Here is a 19,549-nt window from a genome sequence, read left to right on the forward strand (position 1 = left end):
TTTCCCAGTTATGAAGGATACACCATCATAACTGGAAAAAGGTGAACATCCCAAAAATGTGGTCTATGTGTTTGTGACAGTCATGTGCATTATTAAACTTGACATTAAAAGTTTGTACAGTTACACAATAGGGCTTTGGAGGGGAAATCCAGTGTAGACCAGTATGCTTGCTCTTGGCTGAAGTTTATGGCGGTTATAAAAATTCCTTGTTTGGGGGAAGCAAGAGTTGAGTTCTATGGATGTCCCTTCCAAATGAACAGGTGCAGAGATTTAAGACATCTCTGGCTGTCCTTTCAACATGTTTAAAACTAGGACAAAAAATACATTTTGCCTGACAATATGTGACCCCTGCAGCCAATCACAGGCCTCAGCTGCATGTTTTATGCATTTTCCCTCCCTCAAATCCTGAAAATTGTCATCATCTTTACAGAATGCATCTTCCTAATAGACGTCAAGATCTCTGCTTGCTGTCAGTGACAGTGTAAACCCATGCACACAGCTGAAGGTTTGTGACAATGTACCAGTGAAGGTTGTGAGCTCAGGAGGTTTTTGCTGCTGTTTTGACCCCACACTGGCACATTGTGACCGAGCCCTGCTCTGTATGGACAGGGCAGGTACTTAGTATATTAGTTTTCTACCACGCGGGTGTTGGATGAGAGGGCGAGCTCTGATATCCGGATGGCTCCTGGGCCCACATGCTGTGACGCCGTGATATCGCCCCCTCGCCTTATGTCGCTGCCGGTAATGAGCGCTCTCCGTCTCCTGGTGATTTATCTACAGTGCGGAGCAGACTCCACCGGGGATGAAATGTATTTCACAGAATATAATCCCTTAATCCAGAAGGGAGAGAAGATCCGGATCTCAGTGCACTTTGTAAGCACAGATGTGATTTATAATGTCCCCATCTGTCTGCGCTCACCCCTCTGATTACACGGATGCTGGCATCAGTCGTCCATGGGCAGCGGTGCCCTCTGCGGGGTGAGCTCCGGAGATAGATATGAGGGGGATGGGCCGGGAAGATAAATATAGCTCCAGTGTGATGTCATAACTCCACCGTGTGCTGGACGTCTACAGTATGATGTCAAAACTCCACCGTGTGCTGGACGTCTCCAGTGTGATGTCATAACTCCACCGTGTGTAGGACGTTTTCAGTGTGATGTCATAACTCCACAGTGTGATGTCATAGCTCCACCGTGTGCGGAACGTCTCCAGTGTGATGTCATAGCTCCAACGTGTGCAGGACGTCTCCAGTGTGATGTCATAGCTCCACCGTGTGCGAGACGTCTCCAGTGTGATGTCATAGCTGCACCTTATGCTGGACGTCTCCAGTGTGATGTCATAGCTCCACCGTGTGCTGGACGTCTCCAGTGTGATGTCATGGCTCCAACGTGTGCGGGACGTCTCCAGTGTGATGTCATAGCTCCACCGTGTGCGAGACGTCTACAGTATGATGTCATAACTCCACCGTGTGCTGGACATCTCCAGTGTGATGTCATAACTCCACCTTGTGCTGGATGTCTCCAGTGTGATGTCATAACTCCACCGTGTGCGGGACGTCTCCAGTGTGATGTCATAACTCCACCTTGTGCTGGACATCTCCAGTGTGATGTCATAACTCCACCGTGTGTAGGATGTCTCCAGTGTGATGTCATAACTCCACCATATGTAGGACGTCTCCAGTGTGATGTCATAACTCCACAGTGTGTTGGACGTCTCTAGTGTGATGTCATAACTCCACCGTGTGCTGGACGTCTCCAGTGTGATGTCATAGCTCCACCGTGCCGGGATGTGAGGTCATCCATCCATTTATTGCTACGAGAGCTCCTAACATTTCTGTGTGATCTGGTTCGGTAACTCCCATAGGCAGGTATAGGGATGGACTCGTGGGCATGGCCCCCTGTCTATTTATGGAGATCACACGGGGCCCCAATCTCAAGGTAGATTTGTCAGAAATCCATAAAGGTCCCCAATGTGAATAACTCAAAGCTTCTGCTGCTAACGCCTTATGGCAGACACCAGAGACACCACCAGAGGCCGATCCTCAGTGCACAATATGACTGTGGTTCTAGTGTTCTGGCTGATAGGTGTAGATGGCACTTTCTCCTCTATGGTATACTCAGCGCTATAGTCCGCTACCCTGTGATGACCGCAGCGGCTCAGAAGTTGCCACTGTTTCCTTTGCCAGTCTGGGTACAGGTCTGGGTATTGGTCTGGGTAATGGTCTGGGTACTGGTCTGGGTAATGGTCTGGGTATTGGTCTGGGTACTGGTCTGGGTACTGGTCTGGGTATTGGTCTGGGTAATGGTCTGGGTACTGGTCTGGGTACTGGTCTGGGTACTGGTCTGGGTACTGGTCTGGGTATTGGTCTGGGTAATGGTCTGGGTAATGGTCTGGGTACTGGTCTGGGTATTGGTCTGGGTACTGGTCTGGGTACTGGTCTGGGTAATGGTCTGGGTAATGGTCTGGGTATTGGTCTGGGTACTGTTCTGGGTACTGGTCTGGGTACTGGTCTGGGTACTGGTCTGGGTACTGGTCTGGGTAATGGTCTGGGTATTGGTCTGGGTACTGGTCTGGGTACTGGTTTGGGTACTGGTCTGGGTATTGGTCTGGGTACTGGTCTGGGTACTGGTCCTGCTCTGTGATTGGTCTATATAATTAGGATCCATATGCAGTATACTGGGCAGGGGGCATCCTGGAGATTAGAGTGATTGAATGGGAGATAAACGGTGACATCACTTGTGTGATAGCTCCGCCCAGTGTGATTACATCATCATGCATTAGAAGTATGACATCACTCCCCTCCACATTGTGCCATTCGTGTACACCCCCAGTAGCTGCCAGGAATGATGCATTGTCCTGACTCATCATCTTCTTGCAGCCCCCGGGGTGCAGGGTCAGATGGTGTCCTCCAGCTGCAGTCAGCGAGCTGCAGGGTCAGATGGCGTCCGCCAGCTGCAGTCAGCTAGCTGCAGGGTCAGATGGCGTCCTCCCGCAGCAGTCAGCGAGCTGCAGGGTCGGATGGCGTCCTCCCGCTGCAGTCAGCGAGCTGCAGGGGCAGATGGCGTCCTCCCGCTGCAGTCAGCGAGCTGCAGGGTCGGATGGCGTCGTCCCGCTGCAGTCAGCGAGCTGCAGGGTTGGATGGTGTCCTCCAGCTGCAGTCAGCGAGCTGCAGGGTTGGATGGCGTCCTCCCGCTGCAGTCAGCGAGCTGCAGGGGCAGATGGCGTCCTCCCGCTGCAGTCAGCGAGCTGCAGGGGCAGATGGCGTCCTCCCGCTGCAGTCAGCGAGCTGTAGGGTTGGATGGCGTCCTCCCGCTGCAGTCAGCGAGCTGCAGGGTTGGATGGTGTCCTCCAGCTGCAGTCAGCGAGCTGCAGGGTTGGATGGCGTCCTCCCGCTGCAGTCAGCGAGCTGCAGGGTCGGATGGCGTCGTCCCGCTGCAGTCAGCGAGCTGCAGGGTTGGATGGTGTCCTCCAGCTGCAGTCAGCGAGCTGCAGGGTTGGATGGCGTCCTCCCGCTGCAGTCAGCGAGCTGCAGGGGCAGATGGCGTCCTCCCGCTGCAGTCAGCGAGCTGCAGGGTCGGATGGCGTCCTCCCGCTGCCGTCAGCGAGCTGTAGGGTTGGATGGCGTCCTCCCGCTGCAGTCAGCGAGCTGCAGGGTTGGATGGTGTCCTCCAGCTGCAGTCAGCGAGCTGCAGGGTTGGATGGCGTCCTCCCGCTGCAGTCAGCGAGCTGCAGGGTCAGATGGCGTCCTCCCGCTGCAGTCAGCGAGCTGCAGGGGCAGATGGCGTCCTCCCGCTGCAGTCAGCGAGCTGCAGGGGCAGATGGCGTCCTCCCGCTGCAGTCAGCGAGCTGTAGGGTTGGATGGCGCCCTCCCGCTGCAGTCAGCGAGCTGCAGGGTTGGATGGTGTCCTCCAGCTGCAGTCAGCGAGCTGCAGGGGCAGATGGCGTCCTCCCGCTGCAGTCAGCGAGCTGCAGGGTCGGATGGCGTCGTCCCGCTGCAGTCAGCGAGCTGCAGGGTTGGATGGCGTCCTCCCGCTGCAGTCAGCGAGCTGCAGGGTTGGATGGCGTCCTCCCGCTGCCGTCAGCGAGCTGTAGGGTTGGATGGCGTCCTCCCGCTGCAGTCAGCGAGCTGCAGGGTTGGATGGTGTCCTCCAGCTGCAGTCAGCGAGCTGCAGGGTTGGATGGCGTCCTCCCGCTGCAGTCAGCGAGCTGCAGGGTCAGATGGCGTCCTCCCGCTGCAGTCAGCGAGCTGCAGGGGCAGATGGCGTCCTCCCGCTGCAGTCAGCGAGCTGCAGGGGCAGATGGCGTCCTCCCGCTGCAGTCAGCGAGCTGTAGGGTTGGATGGCGCCCTCCCGCTGCAGTCAGCGAGCTGCAGGGTTGGATGGTGTCCTCCAGCTGCAGTCAGCGAGCTGCAGGGGCAGATGGCGTCCTCCCGCTGCAGTCAGCGAGCTGCAGGGTCGGATGGCGTCGTCCCGCTGCAGTCAGCGAGCTGCAGGGTTGGATGGCGTCCTCCCGCTGCAGTCAGCGAGCTGCAGGGGCAGATGGCGTCCTCCCGCTGCAGTCAGCGAGCTGCAGGGTCGGATGGCGTCCTCCCGCTGCCGTCAGCGAGCTGTAGGGTTGGATGGCGTCCTCCCGCTGCAGTCAGCGAGCTGCAGGGTTGGATGGTGTCCTCCAGCTGCAGTCAGCGAGCTGCAGGGTTGGATGGCGTCCTCCCGCTGCAGTCAGCGAGCTGCAGGGTCAGATGGCGTCCTCCCGCTGCAGTCAGCGAGCTGCAGGGGCAGATGGCGTCCTCCCGCTGCAGTCAGCGAGCTGCAGGGGCAGATGGCGTCCTCCCGCTGCAGTCAGCGAGCTGTAGGGTTGGATGGCGCCCTCCCGCTGCAGTCAGCGAGCTGCAGGGTTGGATGGTGTCCTCCAGGTGCAGTCAGCGAGCTGCAGGGTTGGATGGCGTCCTCCCGCTGCAGTCAGCGAGCTGCAGGGTCAGATGGCGTCCTCCCGCTGCAGTCAGCGAGCTGCAGGGTCAGATGGCGTCCTCCCGCTGCAGTCAGCGAGCTGCAGGGTCAGATAGCGTCCTCCAGCTGCAGTCAGCGAGCTGCAGGGTCGGATGGTGTCCTCCCGCTGCAGTCAGCGAGCTGCAGGGTCAGATGGCGTCCTCCCACTGCAGTCAGCGAGCTGCAGGGTTGGATGGCGTCCTCCTGCTGCAGTCAGCGAGCTGCAGGGTTGGATGGTGTCCTCCAGCTGCAGTCAGCGAGCTGCAGGGTCAGATGGTGTCCTCCCGCTGCAGTCAGCGAGCTGCAGGGTTGGATGGTGTCCTCCCGCGGTAGTCAGCGAGCTGAAGGGTTGGATGGTGTACTCCAGCTGCAGTCAGTGAGCTGCAGGGTCAGATGGCGTCCTCTCGCTGCAGTCAGCGAGCTGCAGGGTTGGATGGCGTCCTCCAGCTGCAATCAGCGAGCTGCAGGGTCAGATGGCGTCCTCCAGCTGCAGTCAGCGAGCTGCAGGGTCAGATGGCGTCCTCCTGCTGCAGTCAGCGAGCTGCAGGGTTGGATGGTGTCCTCCCGCGGTAGAAAGCGAGCTGCAGGGTTGGATTGTGTACTCCAGCTGCAGTCAGTGAGCTGCAGGGTCAGATGGTGTCCTCCCGCTGCAGTCAGCGAGCTGCAGGGTCAGATGGTGTCCTCCCGCTGCAGTCAGCGAGCTGCAGGGTCAGATGGTGTCCTCCCGCTGCAGTCCGCGAGCTGCAGGGTCAGAAGGCGTCCTCCAGCTGCAGTCAGCGAGCTGCAGGGTCAGATGGCGTCCTCCCGCTGCAGTCAGCGAGCTGCAGGGTCAGATGGCGTCGTCCAGCTGCAGTCAGCGAGCTGCAGGGTCAGATGACATCCTCCCGCTGCAGTCAGCGAGCTGCAGGGTTGGATGGTGTCCTTTAGCTGCGGTCAGCGAGCTGCAGGGTCGGATGGTGTCCTTTAGCTGCAGTCAGCGAGCTGCAGGGTCAGATGGTGTCCTCCCGCTGCAGTCAGCGAGCTGCAGGGTCAGATGGCATCCTCCAGCTGCAGTCAGCGAGCTGCAGGGTCAGATGGCGTCCTCCAGCTGCAGTCAGCGAGCTGCAGGGTTGGATGGCGTCCTCCCGCTGCAGTCAGTGAGCTGCAGGGTCGGATGGCGTCCTCCAGCTGCAGTCAGCGAGCTGCAGGGTCGGATGGCTTCCTCCTGCTGCAGTCAGCGAGCTGCAGGGTTGGATGGCGTCCTCCCGCTGCAGTCAGCGAGCTGCAGGGTCAGATGGCTTTCTCCCGCTGCAGTCAGCGAGCTGCAGGGTTGGATGGCGTCCTCCCGCTGCAGTCAGTGAGCTGCAGGGTCGGATGGCGTCCTCCAGCTGCAGTCAGCGAGCTGCAGGGTCGGATGGCTTCCTCCTGCTGCAGTCAGCGAGCTGCAGGGTCAGATGGCTTTCTCCCGCTGCAGTCAGCGAGCTGCAGGGTTGGATGGCGTCCTCCAGCTGCAGTCAGCGGGCTGCAGGGTTGGATGGTGTCCTCCAGCTGCAGTCAGCGAGCTGCAGGGTCACATGGTGTCCTCCCGCTGCAGTCAGCGAGCTGCAGGGTTAGATGGTGTCCTCCCGCGGTAGTCAGCGAGCTGCAGGGTTGGATGGTGTACTCCAGCTGCAGTCAGTGAGCTTCAGGGTCAGATGGCGTCCTCTCGCTGCAGTCAGCGAGCTGCAGGGTCAGATGGCGTCCTCCCGCTGCAGTCAGCGAGCTGCAGGGTCAGATGGCGTCCTCCAGCTGCAGTCAGTGAGCTGCAGGGTCAGATGGCGTCCTCCAGCTGCAGTCAGCGAGCTGCAGGGTCAGATGGCGTCCTCCTGCTGCAGTCAGCGAGCTGCAGGGTCAGATGGCATCCTCCCGCTGCAGTCAGTGAGCTGCAGGGTTGGATGGTGTCCTTTAGCTGCAGTCAGCGAGCTGCAGGGTCAGATGGCGTCCTCCAGCTGCAGTCAGCGAGCTGCAGGGTCAGATGGCGTCCTCCCGCTGCAGTCAGCGAGCTGCAGGGTCAGATGGCGTCGTCCAGCTGCAGTCAGCGAGCTGCAGGGTCAGATGGCGTCCTCCCGCTGCAGTCAGCGAGCTGCACGATTGGATGGTGTCCTCCAGCTGCAGTCAGCGAGCTGCAGGGTCAGATTGCGTCCTCCAGTTGCAGTCAGCGAGCTGCAGGGTCAGATGGCGTCCTCCAGCTGCAGTCAGCGAGCTGCAGGGTCAGATGGCGTCCTCCCGCTGCAGTCAGCGAGCTGCAGGGGCAGATGGAGTCCTCCCGCTGCAGTCAGCGAGCTGCAGGGTTGGATAGTGTCCTCCCGCTGCAGTCAGCGAGCTGCAGGGTCAGATGGCGTCCTCCCGCTGCAGTCAGCGAGCTGCAGGGTTGGATAGTGTCCTCCCGCTGCAGTCAGCGAGCTGCAGGGTCAGATGGAGTCCTCCCGCTGCAGTCAGCGAGCTGCAGGGTCAGATGGCGTCTTCCCGCTGCAGTCAGCGAGCTGCAGGGGCAGATGGAGTCCTCCAGCTGCAGTCAGCGAGCTGCAGGGTCAGATGGCGTCTTCCCGCTGCAGTCAGCGAGCTGCAGGGGCAGATGGAGTCCTCCCGCTGCAGTCAGCGAGCTGCAGGGGCAGATGGAGTCCTCCCGCTGCAGTCAGCGAGCTGCAGGGTTGGATGGAGTCCTCCAGCTGCAGTCAGCGAGCTGCAGGGTTGGATGGAGTCCTCCAGCTGCAGTCAGCGAGCTGCAGGGTCAGATGGAGTCCTCCCGCTGCAGTCAGCGAGCTGCAGGGTCAGATGGAGTCCTCCAGCTGCAGTCAGCGAGCTGCAGGGTCAGATGGAGTCCTCCAGCTGCAGTCAGCAAGCTGCAGGGTTGGATGGAGTCCTCCAGCTGCAGTCAGCGAGCTGCAGGGTCAGATGGCGTCCTCCCGCTGCAGTCAGCGAGCTGCAGGTCGGTAATTCCATCCTGTGCAGGAAGTTCTCTCCAGCTGTTTACATATTCACTGCAGCCTCCTCCTCTTCTCCTTTTCTCCAGCTCAGCTGTCCGACATCTACACCCGCACCCTGCAGGGGACTTCTCTGCGGTGAGTACCCCTCCGTGACTCCCCACATCCCACTGACAGCAGGCCGATTCAGGGTGCTCTGCACATGTGACAGGACTGTGATGTCACGTGTGGTGCATGATGTCACATGATGTCACCTGCTGACCCCCCACCAATCCTGTGTTCACATGTAGCAGATTGATTTCGAAAATTGCAGCAGCATTGGAGAAAATCTATACAATCATTAGAATAGATAATTCTGGAAGCAACGCACAGATTTCTGCAAGCTGCATTTACATGAATGAGACAGTCACCTTTGCTCCATTCATTCTCTATGGGATGGCTGGAGGCTGCCATCGCCACATACAAACGGGGAATTTTAGACTCTTGTTCTCTGGTTCAGTGAGAGTCCTGGTGTTCAGAGCCCCATTCCACAGATCAGTAAGGGTCCCTGCGATCAGAGCCCCGTTCTACAGATCAGTAAGGGTCTCAGCGATCAGAGCCCCTTTCTACAGATCAGTAAGGGTCTCAGCGATCAGAGCCCCGTTCTACACATCAGTAAGGGTCTAAGCGATCAGAGCCCCGTTCCACAGATCAGTAAGGGTCCCAGCAATCAGAGCCCTGTTCTACAGATCAGTAAGGGTCTCAGCGGTCAGAGCCCCGTTCTACAGGTCAGTAAGGGTCTCAGCGATCAGAGCCCCGTTCTACACATCAGTAAGGGTCCCAGCAATCAGAGCCCTGTTCTACAGATCAGTAAGGGTCTCAGCGGTCAGAGTCCTGTTCTACAGATCAGTAAGGGTCTCAGCGGTCAGAGCCCCATTCTACAGATCAGTAAGGGTCTCAGCGGTCAGAGCCCCGTTCTACAGATCAGTAAGGGTCTCAGCGGTCAGAGCCCCGTTCTACAGATCAGTAAGGGTCCCAGCGGTCAGAGCCCCGTTCTACAGATCAGTAAGGGTCTCAGCGGTCAGAGCCCCGTTCTACAGATCAGTAAGGGTCTCAGCGGTCAGAGCCCCGTTCTACAGATCAGTAAGGGTCTCAGCGGTCAGAGCCCCGTTCTACAGATCAGTAAGGGTCTCAGCGATCAGAGCCCCGTTCCACAGATCAGTAAGGGTCCCTGCGATCAGAGCCCCGTTCTACAGATCAGTAAGGGTCTCAGCGATCAGAGCCCCTTTCTACAGATCAGTAAGGGTCTCAGCGATCAGAGCCCCGTTCTACAGATCAGTAAGGGTCTAAGCGATCAGAGCCCCGTTCCACAGATCAGTAAGGGTCCCTGCGATCAGAGCCCCGTTCTACAGATCAGTAATGGTCTCAGCGATCAGAGCCCCGTTCTACAGATCAGTAATGGTCTCAGCGGTCAGAGCCCCATTCTACAGATCAGTAAGGGTCTCAGCAGTCAGAGCCCCATTCTACAGATCAGTAAGGGTCTCAGCGGTCAGAGCCCCATTCTACAGATCAGTGAGAGTCCCTGCGATCAGAGCCCCTTTCTACAGATCAGTAAGGGTCTCAGCGGTCAGAGCCCCGTTCTACAGATCAGTAAGGGTCTCAGCTATCAGAGCCCCGTTCTACAGATCAGTAAGGGTCCCTGCGATCAGAGCCCCTTTCTACAGATCAGTAAGGGTCTCAGCGATCAGAGCCCCGTTCTACAGATCATTAAGGGTCTCAGTGGTCAGAGCCCCATTCTACAGGTCAGTAAGGGTCTCAGCGATCAGAGCCCCTTTCTACAGATCAGTAAGGGTCCCTGCGATCAGAGCCCCGTTCTACAGATCAGTAAGGGTCTCAGCGGTCAGAGCTCCGTTCTACAGATCAGTAAGGGTCTCAGCGATCAGAGCTCCGTTCTACAGATCAGTGAGAGTCCCGGTGGTCAGAGCCCCATTCTACAGATCAGTAAGGGTCTCAGCAGTCAGAGCCCCATTCTACAGATCAGTAAGGGTCTCAGCGGTCAGAGCCCCGTTCTACAGATCAGTAAGGGTCTCAGCTATCAGAGCCCCGTTGTACAGATCAGTAAGGGTCCCTGCGATCAGAGCCCCTTTCTACAGATCAGTAAGGGTCTCAGCGATCAGAGCCCCGTTCTACAGATCAGTAAGGGTCTCAGTGGTCAGAGCCCCATTCCACAGGTCAGTAAGGGTCTCAGCGATCAGAGCCCCTTTCTACAGATCAGTAAGGGTCCCTGCGATCAGAGCCCCGTTCTACAGATCAGTAAGGGTCTCAGCGGTCAGAGCTCCGTTCTACAGATCAGTAAGGGTCTCAGCGATCAGAGCTCCGTTCTACAGATCAGTGAGAGTCCCGGTGGTCAGAGCCCCATTCTACAGATCAGTAAGGGTCTCAGCAGTCAGAGCCCCATTCTACAGATCAGTAAGGGTCTCAGCAGTCAGAGCCCCATTCTACAGATCAGTAAGGGTCTCAGCGGTCAGATCCCCATTCTACAGATCAGTAAGGGTCTCAGCGGTCAGAGCCCCGTTCTACAGATCAGTAAGGGTCTCAGCTATCAGAGCCCCGTTCTACAGATCAGTAAGGGTCTCAGTGGTCAGAGCCCCATTCTACAGGTCAGTAAGGGTCTCAGCGATCAGAGCCCCTTTCTACAGATCAGTAAGGGTCTCAGCGGTCAGAGCCCCGTTCTACAGATCAGTAAGGGTCTCAGCTATCAGAGCCCCGTTCTACAGATCAGTAAGGGTCCCTGCGATCAGAGCCCCTTTCTACAGATCAGTAAGGGTCTCAGCGATCAGAGCCCCTTTCTACAGATCAGTAAGGGTCCCTGCGATCAGAGCCCCGTTCTACAGATCAGTAAGGGTCTCAGCGGTCAGAGCTCCGTTCTACAGATCAGTAAAGGTCTCAGCGATCAGAGCTCCGTTCTACAGATCAGTGAGAGTCCCGGTGGTCAGAGCCCCATTCTACAGATCAGTAAGGGTCTCAGCAGTCAGAGCCCCATTCTACAGATCAGTAAGGGTCTCAGCGGTCAGAGCCCCGTTCTACAGATCAGTAAGGGTCTCAGCTATCAGAGCCCCGTTCTACAGATCAGTAAGGGTCCCTGCGATCAGAGCCCCTTTCTACAGATCAGTAAGGGTCTCAGCGATCAGAGCCCCGTTCTACAGATCAGTAAGGGTCTCAGTGGTCAGAGCCCCATTCTACAGGTCAGTAAGGGTCTCAGCGATCAGAGCCCCTTTCTACAGATCAGTAAGGGTCCCTGCGATCAGAGCCCCGTTCTACAGATCAGTAAGGGTCTCAGCAGTCAGAGCCCCATTCTACAGATCAGTAAGGGTCTCAGCAGTCAGAGCCCCATTCTACAGATCAGTAAGGGTCTCAGCGGTCAGAGCCCCGTTCTACAGATCAGTAAGGGTCTCAGCTATCAGAGCCCCGTTCTACAGATCAGTAAGGGTCTCAGTGGTCAGAGCCCCATTCTACAGGTCAGTAAGGGTCTCAGCGATCAGAGCCCCTTTCTACAGATCAGTAAGGGTCTCAGCGGTCAGAGCCCCGTTCTACAGATCAGTAAGGGTCTCAGCTATCAGAGCCCCGTTCTACAGATCAGTAAGGGTCCCTGCGATCAGAGCCCCTTTCTACAGGTCAGTAAGGGTCTCAGCGATCAGAGCCCCTTTCTACAGATCAGTAAGGGTCCCTGCGATCAGAGCCCCGTTCTACAGATCAGTAAGGGTCTCAGCGGTCAGAGCTCCGTTCTACAGATCAGTAAGGGTCTCAGCGATCAGAGCTCCGTTCTACAGATCAGTGAGAGTCCCGGTGGTCAGAGCCCCATTCTACAGATCAGTAAGGGTCTCAGCAGTCAGAGCCCCATTCTACAGATCAGTAAGGGTCTCAGCGGTCAGAGCCCCGTTCTACAGATCAGTAAGGGTCTCAGCTATCAGAGCCCCGTTCTACAGATCAGTAAGGGTCCCTGCGATCAGAGCCCCTTTCTACAGATCAGTAAGGGTCTCAGCGATCAGAGCCCCGTTCTACAGATCAGTAAGGGTCTCAGTGGTCAGAGCCCCATTCTACAGGTCAGTAAGGGTCTCAGCGATCAGAGCCCCTTTCTACAGATCAGTAAGGGTCCCTGCGATCAGAGCCCCGTTCTACAGATCAGTAAGGGTCTCAGCGGTCAGAGCTCCGTTCTACAGATCAGTAAGGGTCTCAGCGATCAGAGCTCCGTTCTACAGATCAGTGAGAGTCCCGGTGGTCAGAGCCCCATTCTACAGATCAGTAAGGGTCTCAGCAGTCAGAGCCCCATTCTACAGATCAGTAAGGGTCTCAGCAGTCAGAGCCCCATTCTACAGATCAGTAAGGGTCTCAGCGGTCAGATCCCCATTCTACAGATCAGTGAGAGTCCCTGCGATCAGAGCCCCTTTCTACAGATCAGTAAGGGTCTCAGCGGTCAGAGCCCCGTTCTACAGATCAGTAAGGGTCTCAGCTATCAGAGCCCCGTTCTACAGATCAGTAAGGGTCCCTGCGATCAGAGCCCCGTTCTACAGATCAGTAAGGGTCTCAGCGGTCAGAGCTCCGTTCTACAGATCAGTAAGGGTCTCAGCGATCAGAGCTCCATTCTACAGATCAGTAAGGGTCCCGGTGGTCAGAGCCCCATTCTACAGATCAGTAAGGGTCTCAGCAGTCAGAGCCCCATTCTACAGATCAGTAAGGGTCTCAGCGGTCAGAGCCCCGTTCTACAGATCAGTGAGAGTCCCGGTGGTCAGAGCCCCATTCTACAGATCAGTAAGGGTCTCAGCAGTCAGAGCCCCATTCTACAGATCAGTAAGGGTCTCAGCGGTCAGAGCCCCGTTCTACAGATCAGTAAGGGTCCCAGCGATCAGAGCCCCATTCTACAGATCAATAAGGGTCTCAGCGATCAGAGCCTTGTTCTACAGATCAGTAAGGGTCTCAGCTATCAGAGCCCCATTCTACAGCTCAGTAAGGGTCCCTGCGATCAGAGCCCCGTTCTACAGATCAGTAAGGGTCTCAGCGGTCAGAGCTCCGTTCTACTGATCAGTAAGGGTCTCAGCGGTCAGATCCCCGTTCTACAGATCAGTAAGGGTCTCAGCAGTCAGAGCCCTGTTCTACAGATCAGTAAGGGTCTCAGTGGTTAGAGCCCCATTCTACAGATCAGTAAGGGTCCCAGCGATCAGAGCCCCGTTCTACAGATCAGTAAGGGTCTCAGCGGTCAGATCCCCATTCTACAGATCAGTAAGGGTCTCAGCTATCAGAGCCCCATTCTACAGATCAGTAAGGGTCCCAGCGATCAGAGCCCCGTTCTACAGATCAGTAAGGGTCTCAGTGGTCAAAGCCCCGTTCTACAGATCAGTAAGGGTCTCAGTGGTTAGAGCCCCATTCTACAGATCAGTAAGGGTCCCAGCGGTCAGAGCTCCGTTCTACAGATCAGTAAGGGTCTCAGCGATCAGAGCCCCATTCTACAGATCAGTAAGGGTCTCAGCTATCAGAGCCCTGTTCTACAGGTCAGTAAGGGTCTCAGCTATCAGAGCCCCGTTCTACAGATCAGTAAGGGTCCCAGCGGTCAGAGCTCCGTTCTACAGATCAGTAAGGGTCTCAGTGGTTAGAGCCCCGTTCTACAGATCAGTAAGGGTCCCAGCGGTCAGAGCTCCGTTCTACAGATCAGTAAGGGTCTCAGCGATCAGAGCCCCATTCTACAGATCAGTAAGGGTCTCAGCTATCAGAGCCCTGTTCTACAGGTCAGTAAGGGTCTCAGCTATCAGAGCCCCGTTCTACAGATCAGTAAGGGTCCCAGCGGTCAGAGCTCCGTTCTACAGATCAGTAAGGGTCTCAGCGATCAGAGCCCCGTTCTACAGATCAGTAAGGGTCTGAGCGATCAGAGCCCCGTTCTACAGATCAGTAAGGGTCTCAGCGGTCAGAGCCCCGTTCTACAGATCAGTAAGGGTCTCAGCGATCAGAGCCCTGTTCTACAGGTCAGTAAGGGTCTGAGCGATCAGAGCCCCGTTCTACAGATCAGTAAGGGTCTCAGCGATCAGAGCCCTGTTCTACAGATCAGTAAGGGTCTCAGCGGTCAGAGCCCCGTTCTACAGATCAGTAAGGGTCTCAGCGGTCAGAGCCCCGTTCTACAGGTCAGTAAGGGTCTGAGCGATCAGAGCCCCGTTCTACAGATCAGTAAGGGTCTCAGCGGTCAGAGCCCCGTTCTACAGATCAGTAAGGGTCTCAGCGATCAGAGCCCTGTTCTACAGGTCAGTAAGGGTCTCAGCTATCAGAGCCCCGTTCTACAGATCAGTAAGGGTCCCAGCGGTCAGAGCTCCGTTCTACAGATCAGTAAGGGTCTCAGCGATCAGAGCCCTGTTCTACAGGTCAGTAAGGGTCTGAGCGATCAGAGCCCCGTTCTACAGATCAGTAAGGGTCCCTGCGATCAGAGCCCCGTTCTACAGATCAGTAAGGGTCTCAGCGATCAGAGCCCAGTTCTACAGATCAGTAAGGGTCTCAGCAATCAGAGCCCCGTTCTACAGATCAGTAAGGGTCTCAGCGGTCAGAGCCCCGTTCTACAGATCAGTAAGGGGCTCAGCGGTCAGAGCCCCGTTCTACAGATCAGTAAGGGTCTCAGCTATCAGAGCCCCATTCTACAGATCAGTAAGGGTCTCAGCGGTCAGAGCCCTTTTCTACAGATCAGTAGGGGTCTCAGCGGTCAGAGCCCCGTTCTACAGATCAGTAAGGGTCTCAGCGGTCAGAGCCCCGTTCTACAGATCAGTAAGGGTCCCAGCGGTCAGAGCCCCGTTCTACAGATCAGTAAGGGTCTCAGCTATCAGAGCCCCATTCTACAGATCAGTAAGGGTCTCAGCGGTCAGAGCCCCGTTCTACAGATCAGTAAGGGTCTCAGCGGTCAGAGCCCCGTTCTACAGATCAGTAAGGGTCTCAGCTATCAGAGCCCCGTTCTACAGATCAGTAAGGGTCCCTGCGATCAGAGCCCCGTTCTACAGATCAGTAAGGGTCTCAGCGATCAGAGCCTCTTTCTACAGATCAGTAAGGGTCTCAGCGATCAGAGCCCCGTTCTACAGATCAGTAAGGGTCTCAGCGATCAGAGCCCCGTTCTACAGATCAGTAAGGGTCTCAGCTATCAGAGCCCCATTCTACAGATCAATAAGGGTCTAAGCGATCAGAGCCCCGTTCCACAGATCAGTAAGGGTCCCTGCTATCAGAGCCCCGTTCTACAGATCAGTAATGGTCTCAGTGGTCAGAGCTCCGTTCTACAGATCAGTGAGAGTCCCGGTGGTCAGAGCCCCATTCTACAGATCAGTAAGGGTCTCAGCAGTCAGATCCCCATTCTACAGATCAGTAAGGGTCTCAGCGATCAGAGCTCCGTTCTACAGATCAGTGAGAGTCCCGGTGGTCAGAGCCCCATTCTACAGATCAGTAAGGGTCTCAGCAGTCAGATCCCCATTCTACAGATCAGTAAGGGTCTCAGCGGTCAGAGCCCCATTCTACAGATCAGTAAGGGTCTCAGCGGTCAGAGCCCCATTCTACAGATCAGTGAGAGTCCCTGCGATCAGAGCCCCTTTCTACAGATCAGTAAGGGTCTCAGCTATCAGAGCCCCGTTCTACAGATCAGTAAGGGTCTCAGCGGTCAGAGCCCCTTTCTACAGATCAGTAAGGGTCTCAGTGGTCAGAGCCCCGTTCTACAGATCAGTAAGGGTCTCAGCTATCAGAGCCCCGTTCTACAGATCAGTAAGGGTCCCTGCGATCAGAGCCCCTTTCTACAGATCAGTAAGGGTCTCAGCGATCAGAGCCCCGTTCTACAGATCAGTAAGGGTCTCAGCGGTCAGAGCCCCATTCTACAGGTCAGTAAGGGTCTCAGCGATCAAAGCCCCTTTCTACAGATCAGTAAGGGTCCCTGCGATCAGAGCCCCGTTCTACAGATCAGTAAGGGTCTCAGCGGTCAGAGCTCCGTTCTACAGATCAGTAAGGGTCTCAGCGATCAGAGCTCCGTTCTACAGATCAGTGAGAGTCCCGGTGGTCAGAGCCCCATTCTACAGATCAGTAAGGGTCTCAGCAGTCAAGAGCCCCATTCTACAGATCAGTAAGGGTCTCAGCGGTCAGAGCCCCATTCTACAGATCAGTAAGGGTCTCAGCGGTCAGAGCCCCATTCTACAGATCAGTGAGAGTCCCTGCGATCAGAGCCCCTTTCTACAGATCAGTAAGGGTCTCAGTGGTCAGAGCCCCGTTCTACAGATCAGTAAGGGTCTCAGCTATCAGAGCCCCGTTCTACAGATCAGTAAGGGTCCCTGCGATCAGAGCCCCTTTCTACAGATCAGTAAGGGTCTCAGCGATCAGAGCCCCGTTCTACAGATCAGTAAGGGTCCCAGCGGTCAGAGCCCCATTCTACAGGTCAGTAAGGGTCTCAGCGATCAAAGCCCCTTTCTACAGATCAGTAAGGGTCCCTGCGATCAGAGCCCCGTTCTACAGATCAGTAAGGGTCTCAGCGGTCAGAGCTCCGTTCTACAGATCAGTAAGGGTCTCAGCGATCAGAGCTCCGTTCTACAGATCAGTGAGAGTCCCGGTGGTCAGAGCCCCGTTCTACAGATCAGTAAGGGTCTCAGCAGTCAGAGCCCTGTTCTACAGATCAGTAAGGGTCTCAGTGGTTAGAGCCCCGTTCTACAGATCAGTAAGGGTCTCAGCGGTCAGAGCCCCGTTCTACAGATCAGTAAGGGTCTCAGCGGTCAGAGTCCTGTTCTACAGATCAGTAAGGGTCTCAGTAGTTAGAGCCCCATTCTACAGATCAGTAAGGGTCCCAGCAATCAGAGCCCCGTTCTACAGATCAGTAAGGGTCTCAGCGGTCAAAGCCCCGTTCTACAGATCAGTAAGGGTCTCAGCGGTCAGAGTCCCGTTCTACAGATCAGTAAGGGTCTCAGTGGTTAGAGCCCCATTCTACAGATCAGTAAGGGTCTCAGCGATCAGAGCCCTGTTCTACAGGTCAGTAAGGGTCTGAGCGATCAGAGCCCCGTTCTACAGATCAGTAAGGGTCTCAGCGATCAGAGCCCTGTTCTACAGGTCAGTAAGGGTCTGAGCGATCAGAGCCCCATTCTACAGATCAGTAAGGGTCCCAGCGGTCAGAGCTCCGTTCTACAGATCAGTAAGGGTCTCAGCGATCAGAGCCCTGTTCTACAGATCAGTAAGGGTCTCAGCAATCAGAGCCCCGTTCTACAGATCAGTAAGGGTCTCAGCGATCAGAGCCCCGTTCTACAGATCAGTAAGGGTCTCAGCGGTCAGAGCCCCGTTCTACAGATCAGTAAGGGTCTCAGCGGTCAGAGCCCCTTTCTACAGATCAGTTAGGGTCTCAGCGGTCAGAGCCCCGTTCTACAGATCAGTAAGGGTCTCAGCGATCAGAGCCCCGTTCTACAGATCAGTAAGGGTCTCAGCGGTCAAAGCCCCGTTCTACAGATCAGTAATGGTCTCAGCTATCAGAGCCCCATTCTACAGATCAGTAAGGGTCTCAGCGGTCAGAGCCCCGTTCTACAGATCAGTAAGGGTCTCAGCGATCAGAGCCCCGTTCTACAGATCAGTAAGGGTCTCAGCGGTCAGAGCCCCGTTCTACAGATCAGTAAGGGTCTCAGCGGTCAGAGCCCCTTTCTACAGATCAGTTAGGGTCTCAGCGGTCAGAGCCCCGTTCTACAGATCAGTAAGGGTCTGAGCGATCAGAGCCCCGTTCTACAGATCAGTAAGGGTCTCAGCGATCAGAGCCCCGTTCTACAGATCAGTAAGGGTCTCAGCGGTCAAAGCCCCGTTCTACAGATCAGTAATGGTCTCAGCTATCAGAGCCCCATTCTACAGATCAGTAAGGGTCTCAGCGGTCAGAGCCCCGTTCTACAGATCAGTAAGGGTCTCAGTGGTCAGAGCCCTGTTCTACAGATCAGTAAGGGTCTCAGTGGTCAGAGCCCCGTTCTACAGATCAGTAATGGTCTCAGCGATCAGAGCCCCGTTCTACAGATCAGTAAGGTCTCAGTGGTCAGAGCCCTGTTCTACAGATCAGTTAGGGTCTCAGCGGTCAGAGCCCCGTTCTACAGATCAGTAAGTGTCTCAGCGATCAGAGCCCCGTTCTACAGATCAGTAAGGGTCTCAGCGGTCAAAGCCCCGTTCTACAGATCAGTAAGTGTCTCAGCAATCAGAGCCCCTTTCTACAGATCAGTAAAGGTCTCAGCGGTCAGAGCCCCGTTCTACAGATCAGTAAGGGTCTCAGCGGTCAGAGCCCCATTCTACAGATCAGTAAGGGTCTCAGCGGTCAGAGCCCCATTCTACAGATCAGTAAGGGTCTCAGCGATCAGAGCCCTGTTCTACAGATCAGTAAGGGTCTCAGCGATCAGAGCCCCGTTCTACAGATCAGTAAGGGTCTCAGCGGTCAGAGCCCCGTTCTACAGATCAGTAAGGGTCTCAGTGGTCAGAGCCCCATTCTACAGATCAGTAAGGGTCTCAGCGATCAGAGCCCCTTTCTACAGATCAGTAAGGGTCTCAGCGATCAGAGCCCCGTTCTACAGATCAGTAAGGGTCTCAGTGGTCAGAGCCCCGTTCTACAGATCAGTAAGGGTCTCAGCGATCAGAGCCCCTTTCTACAGATCAGTAAGGGTCTCATCGGTCAGAGCCCCTTTCTACAGATCAGTAAGGGTCTCAGTGGTCAGAGCCCCGTTCTACAGATCAGTAAGGGTCTCAGCGGTCAGAGCCCCGTTCTACAGATCAGTAAGGGTCTCAGCTATCAGAGCCCCATTCTACAGATCAGTAAGGGTCTCAGCGATCAGAGCCCCGTTCTACAGATCAGTAAGTTTCTCAGCGGTCAGAGCCCCATTCTACAGATCAGTAAGGGTCTCATCGGTCAGAGCCCCTTTCTATAGATCAGTAAGGGTCTCAGCGGTCAGAGCCCCGTTCTACAGATCAGTAAGGGTCTCAGTGGTCAGAGCCCCGTTCTACAGATCAGTAAGGGTCTCAGCGGTCAGAGCCCCTTTCTACAGATCAGTAAGGGTCTCAGCTATCAGAGCCCCGTTCTACAGATCAGTAAGGGTCTCAGCGATCAGAGCCCCGTTCTACAGATCAGTAAGGGTCTCAGCGATCAGAGCCCCGTTCTACAGATCAGTAAGGGTCTCAGTGATCAGAGCCCCGTTCTACAGATCAGTAAGGGTCTCAGCGGTCAGAGCCCCATTCTACAGATCAGTAAGGGTCTCATCGGTCAGAGCCCCTTTCTACAGATCAGTAAGGGTCTCAGCGGTCAGAGCCCCGTTCTACAGATCAGTAAGGGTCTCAGTGGTCAGAGCCCCGTTCTACAGATCAGTAAGGGTCTCAGTGGTCAGAGCCCCTTTCTACAGATCAGTAAGGGTCTCAGCTATCAGAGCCCCGTTCTACAGATCAGTAAGGGTCTCAGCGATCAGAGCCCCGTTCTACAGATCAGTAAGGGTCTCAGCGGTCAGAGCCCCGTTCTACAGATCAGTAAGGGTCTCAGCGGTCAGAGCCCCGTTGTACAGATCAGTAAGGGTCCCAGCGATCAGAGCCCCGTTCTACAGATCAGTAAGGGTCTCAGCTATCAGAGCCCCATTCTACAGATCAATAATGGTC

At 55.9% G+C, this 19,549-nt stretch overlaps 1 protein-coding gene across 1 annotated transcript in view; it reads left to right on the forward strand.

Annotated features, from left to right (window-relative positions):
- Window positions 1-7,988: 7,988 nt before the first annotated feature.
- Window positions 7,989-19,549, forward strand: part of LOC141175908 (solute carrier family 66 member 2-like) — a 74,971-nt gene continuing 63,410 nt past the window's right edge. The window contains exon 1 of the mRNA XM_073659902.1: window positions 7,989-8,065. The gene's annotated coding sequence lies outside the window, so the exon portion shown is untranslated. The remainder of the gene's footprint in view (window positions 8,066-19,549) is intronic.

This window comes from Phyllobates terribilis, unplaced genomic scaffold (genome assembly GCF_046119375.1).
Source record: "Phyllobates terribilis strain yellow unplaced genomic scaffold, ASM4611937v1 Scaffold_14__1_contigs__length_39327217, whole genome shotgun sequence".
Taxonomy (NCBI): Eukaryota; Metazoa; Chordata; class Amphibia; order Anura; family Dendrobatidae; genus Phyllobates; species Phyllobates terribilis.